General features: G+C 43.0%; 1 protein-coding gene across 2 annotated transcripts in view; it reads left to right on the top strand.

The window, feature by feature from the left end:
• LOC111267555 (uncharacterized) overlaps positions 1-6,290 on the top strand; it is a 76,454-nt gene that overhangs the window by 50,599 nt on the left and 19,565 nt on the right. The window lies entirely within an intron of this gene.

Here is a 6,290-nt window from a genome sequence, read left to right as displayed (position 1 = left end):
TATACATATGCGTGCCTATGTGTGTAATGTATCACCTGACAAAAGACTTACTTACCGTAGCGCTTAGCTTGATTCCGTGTTTTCTAGATTTACTACGTAAGTGGGCCAATTACGCTCATGTATAATGCATGCTTACTCAAGTAGTATCTGGCCGGATGACAAAAAAGTGACAAAAAGTGCTACTTGACGACTGTCTGTCGGGTGATGAAATCGAGTCGCCCCATGCCTCCCCAAGCTGCTGCGAATACTCCTTGAAATTGTCCGCGAACACGCGAAACAGATATGATTCGTTGCTAGAGAAGGAAGACAATCAGCCTTTAAGCACACGGAACTATGGCATTTCCCTGTTGAAAACAAGGGCGCTGTCGTTCAACGAACCGCAAAATATGCCCCCGCCTTTTCCAGCAGCCACCGCTACCGCAGCTATGTCGAGAGAAGGGTAACAGGTCAGCTCATCGCTACTAAGTGCAATGACCAGATAGATGATTCGCATCGCGTCCCTCGAACACGACTGGCCTATCAAACAAGCCGACTCGACCCACGGGTCCGTCCAGCTGACAAAGCGTATTTACGACGACATCAAACGAGAACTAGCGGCGTCAAAATCACAACAAACAAACGTCACCACGATAAGTGGCGGTATGGCCGACGAATAGGCATCTATCTGATGCTGATATTGAGCTTGTTATATAAAAGGACGTCTTCTTCTAGAATGCAGGTATTCGAAAACTTTCGGGATATTCGGTTAATCAGATGATAGCGGTACGATTGGTTATCAACGTCGGAAGAACCGCGTTCCGTGCATCGCTCGTGCATTACTCGTGCTTTCACTATACTGAGCCATAAGAGATTTCTATCTGATGTCACGTTAGTATTTATCTAATTCGAACGATGGCCGTATATAGCTCACGCAGACTGCTAAATACGCGATTTTAATTGTAATTTTGCGGACTGTAGCCGAACCTAGATCTGTAATAAACGGCTAATCTTTATCTTGCCATAAGTTTTCCTCGTTCTGTTGTATGCGATTGTCATCAGGCGCCCCGTGCACATACATTCCAGAGAACGCTTGCGATGCGTTCATTCATCGCATACGTTGTGTACGTGTTTGTGAAACGTACGATTTCAGAGGGATCTGGGCTATTACGGAATTTCAGACTAATGTTAATGGGAATTTTTGATAATGATATGCTGTGACGTGATGGTTTATAGCAGTGTATGTTCTTCTGCTGAAACGCTAATAGAAGAATCAGTCTAATTCCGTTATAATTATGAGCGTGCTAATGAACGATCACAATGATAATTATGGCGGCAATATTGAACTTCGTTTACCATAAAGGCTTAATATTCGAACCAATTGATGGCGCATCGGTTTAGAATAACTCAATCGATAATGATACCTCTATAATGCCCCGTATCCAATTAAGGGAAAGCGTCAGCCGGAAAGTTCGTACGCTAAGGACCCCATTCGAAAAGCGACCTTCCTTTCACAGTGTTCGAGTCGACTTTGACAAACCCAAGTTTAACGAGTCGACTTTGACAAACCCAAGTTTAACGAGCTAACATCTAAACACGTATAGGCATCGTTGTTTTTCGAATCGTATCAGCGTGACGTTCTTTACTCGTACTTTTCCTAGGTTGTCGTAAATTTCACGTTTTCCCTTATATCAGTAACGTATGGGTGGTTGCTTTTTAGCGCGATTCGACTGTCCCCTTCCACACATGTCACCTAGCCATGTTGGTAGCGATATGAGCATCTCCGAGATCCCCTTGAAGAACATCACTCATTTGCCTCAGTGGACTCGTAATACAATAATGCAAATGATGGACAAACCGCTAATTTTTATTGGGTAAGCTGCATAGACTAAGACTGACCAGAGCTGGTAAAAGCCACTGGTGGTTAGTGATGATCAGGGGCCCATAGTTCGAGTGCCTCGATCGAGACAAAAAAGCTAGTTACTGCTGGACTTTTATGTTTAGACTGATGCAGATAATGCTCATGAATATCAGGAAAAGGAAGTTGGTCCATTCAACGGATGCAAGCCATCCAATGGCCATTGCAATGTAGAACTTCTTATGGGAAGAAACTTACAATCGATGGAGCGCTATAGAAATTCACTTTCGCTACGCTGTCTATAAACTTCTTATAAGCCTCCCACCCCTTAAGGATAAGGCTCCTAAATCACTTGAAGTCGACGGGAAAAGGAGTTCAAAGGATAGAACAAATGCATAAGAGAGCGCCCCGTGAGACTTCATTAAGGAGTTCATGTGCAAACCATTGCCACTGGCTCGAATAGGGCTGGATCATAGAAAAATATAGCGTGCCTTGGAAATTTCGAAATCAGGCTATATAATCAGCTTTAATACAATAGTTCTGCATGACCGAGAGAATAAGCATAGAGCTCTAAAGACTATTTTCTACTACTGTTAATAGTAATATATAGGGGTCGAATTTGGACATGGCGTTTGTATCCGAATAAGTTAAATAAGACCCGAATAAGGTTAGAAAAGCTGTTATTTGCGTGTCCTAAAAGATTTTGAGGTCTTTTATTCGTTGCTAAAGTACTTCTTGATAGTTGTAAATGACTATCGAAAGTTTTTGCGCCTTGTGGACAGCTTAGGAGGTATAAATGTTGAAAATACCGCAAATTAAACATCTAATGTTCGAATAAAACGTTGAGAAACGAGCATTTATATTCTTACACTGTCCTGAGGCAGGTTGTCAGCCCATAATTATATTTCACGACAGCCTGTTGATGTACTCTCCATACAAACAAGTAAAATCCAAACGATTTCATTGTAGTCCTGATCTTGTGAGAAATTGCCCTGTCTGTCAGCTAATATCTTTATATTTTGTTCCATATCGTGTTTAAGTCACGTATCTTAGCCAGTAAGACATCGCTTCAGGCAGCAAGAAGAGTCTAACGTGCTTTTAGGTCCGGGCGTGGCTGTATTTATCATGGGATCATGCATGCCTCGCGCTAAGCACCGCTATCGCCTATGTATAGATGGCGTATTTAGCGCGCGGTGCGTATTTACGGAGGTAGCAATTCACGCTCGCATTTGGGGCGGATGTCCGCGCTCTGTTCCTAACTGCTTTTCGAACCCCCAAGGACAGTGCGCCTATGCAACCCAGGAAAACTCGAAGTCGCCGTACTTTTAAAGCCGTTAGCTTGCCTGCAAGCTTCGAGCTATCGGGCGGTCAGGCTGAGCTTATGGTCAAGTACTACTCTGCAAAAAAGTATATCTCTTTAGATCGGCTCCAGTGTTGACTCAGATCTCTTGCAGATCGCCTAGGGGCATTGATGGAGTGTCACGCACACGAAGGTCCTTGCATATGCGTAACCTAAGATAAATTACACAGCCGTCCGATTATGTGTGTTCGAAATGTCAAGCTTGCGATAATAATATTACCATTTAGAGCAATAATACTGCGGTGGTTACGGCGCTTTTCTAGACCAAATCCGTATGAAATGTATTTTACTGTGTGAGAAAAAGTAGAGAACCAAGCAGAGTAATGTTGACGATAGTTTAAATGCAGGCATAAATATATTGAAAACAAAAAGAGACTCTAAAGACAGAAACTTCAATTCAAACTTGCCACCTAAAAGAGTTTTCCATTTGGCTGTGTATGAGGCAAAGCCCATAATCTATAATAATATCAAAAAAAATTATTGTATTGCTTGTCAAAACAGCTGAGAAAACCTTTGATAAGTTTATATTGCTCCAAAGAGCATGGGATGCACCAGCTTATGTCTTACATTAGCACCAGCGTATACGATCTAAAGTGGCGTTAGTTAATAAATGAACATACCAGTTATGTAGCTGACCATATAGGGAAGGTTGCCGTAAACCCGCAGCCCGCCGGGAAGCCCCAGTGCATACCCAGGTGAAGTGGACCGTTAGACATATGCTAGCGAGCACTATATATTCGCGATCATAGTCAGTATCTATAGTACAAACCAATAGAAGCAGAACCGCGAGAGAAACAACAGCAGTCCAAAGATTGTGTCCTGCGCCGCACTAGAGCACCGCAAGGCCACCCATCCACTGGGAAAGATGTTGGCCGTTAAATCGGGACGACTTCAGGCCGAAATGAGGAGGTCGCTTCGATTCATTACGGACATCACCCGTTTAGGTGCTGGCTGCGTCTCAACCCCGTTTATTTCTCTCACAACGCCATAATTTGGCCCATTGTAGTAGGTAGCGTTCTATGTTATCATCACTTGACGCCACACAAGGATGTGCAGTGATGCGTGGTGCCACTGTAACAGATGGCTATCGGAAGCGTGCGCAAGCGGGGGGCAGACAAGTGGGAGAAGCAGGCCGAAAGAGTAAATCCCGGGTCCGCCATCGAAGGACAATGAAGGACACTGTATAATATAAAAGTCAGTCAGGTTTTGTTGGCCTAATATCTCACGGTCATATAAAACTATTTACTCGCATACTATCGGGATGCGTTGTAACGACGCTGCCGGCTGTGGTACGTACTCGCAGTAAGCTAAGCACTAGGTTTCTATGGGACTTAAACGGAAGCTATGAGGATCGCTGCTGTTGTCCTTCAGCTGCAGCGAAGCTATTTGATAAGCGGCTGATAGTCTATAGGTCGTGGGGTCGAGCATTGCAAGTTGCATACAAGTAGGTATACTGACAGGAAGTGTCGGGCCTATAGAGGAGCACTTAATGGATACACATTATTTCCAAGAGGCGACTTTTGGTGGACAACAAAACAGGAACAACGAATTGCGACGATCTGGAACAGTACTAGCGCAATAAATATCTATGGTAGTATTGTCCATGGGTTTTATTATCAATGGCATCAAGATTTCTTCCGACACACTTAATCGGTCTTAATGAACTTCGCTTGAGTAAAAAGTAAGTTAATAATGCATGGCAAATATGCCTATGCTACTTAATATTTCCGTCTCGTAAGTTGCCGGCCTAAGAATTCAGTGATCACTTGCGCTTGATTGATTGCAGACACGCATCTATTGGAAGATAATACAATCTTCCAATAGAAGTTTTCTTTTGATTAGACGCTGTATATAAAAACACTATTGTATACCTTCCATAAGGTGAGAAGGCGGCAACATCGCGGCGTGGCATTATGGCTGTTAAAGTTCAAATCTGCAAGTAACTGAACCTTTATAAGAGTGAGCCTTTAACGAAACAACCTGATTACGGTTATGTTTTTTTTATGCAGCGGTTGAAATAGAAGCAATTAACCTTCGCGTGTGCATTCTTCATGTCTTCTTCTGTAAACGACGAGAGATTTAAAAAGTCCGTTATCAGCGGACTTTCTACAGCCGTTGAACTCGACACTGATGTGAATTAATTGACAACACAGTAAACCACAATCGTGTTTGGTTAGGTTAGCACTTCTCGTAAGTTCTGTAATGATAAGGTGCACGGCAGTCCTATTGAGGTTGAGCTACAGGCCAGACATTTTGCCTCCTTTGTCTACGCATAGCGAGCTAAAGTCTACAACCATTATACGCTTTCGTTCCATTCTATTCTTATGTAAGTGGTATTTATTGGGCAGCAGACTACAGCAGAAACGAAAAATTGAAATTTACGTAAGTGCAGTTGGGTTGAATACACTTCTTTGTTTACGGAAGAAACTTCTCTTTGCATTATTAACGATCCTCGAATCGACCCATATTCTAAGAATGAACTATTAGCCACGAAACTATGTTGTTTTGGCAACCTCACACCATTGCTAGTAGCGACAGCCAAAATATTTGCTGCAAGTAAAAAAATAAGCTTTCCAGTCGATCGACTTTGCCCATATAGCTTTTGCCCTTTGCTAATTTCAGAAGCACTAACTATGACTGTGGTTATTGGTGTATTTCTAGCTCTCTGATTCAGAACCACATCTAGATAAGAGTACGTATTCTGTTATAGTGTTCGGTGTGACCTTTATAAAATTTCAGTATAATTTCGAAATTTGGCCAAAAAGGCCCCAAGACCTTTCATTTTACTGGCATGACATTACCCATTTCTTTCATCCATCTTCCGTCTTGTCGCTCGGTGCGTCACTCATATCGCGGTGTAGTGGAAACTTTCAAACCTCATAAACTAACATACCACTCTTTTCCTCTAAGTCAGCTCTTAGTCTCTAGTTCGGTAACTTTCTCAAGCGACCTCTAATTCCGATCCGACACGAGCGGAAGTTCATCATTGCTGCTCTTTCCGTGCCGCCGCGCACATCAGGGAGCAAAGGCAAAAAAATGGCTAGCCAGTGCTGTCCTCAGCTTCGTCTGTCTTCCGTTGTGAGCACCAGATTCGGA

This window comes from Varroa jacobsoni, unplaced genomic scaffold (assembly GCF_002532875.2).
Source record: "Varroa jacobsoni isolate VJ856 unplaced genomic scaffold, vjacob_1.0 scaffold_1200, whole genome shotgun sequence".
NCBI lineage: Eukaryota > Metazoa > Arthropoda > Arachnida > Mesostigmata > Varroidae > Varroa > Varroa jacobsoni.
The sequence above is the reverse complement of the archived record's forward strand: the minus strand, read 5'-3'. Positions and strand labels throughout refer to the sequence as shown.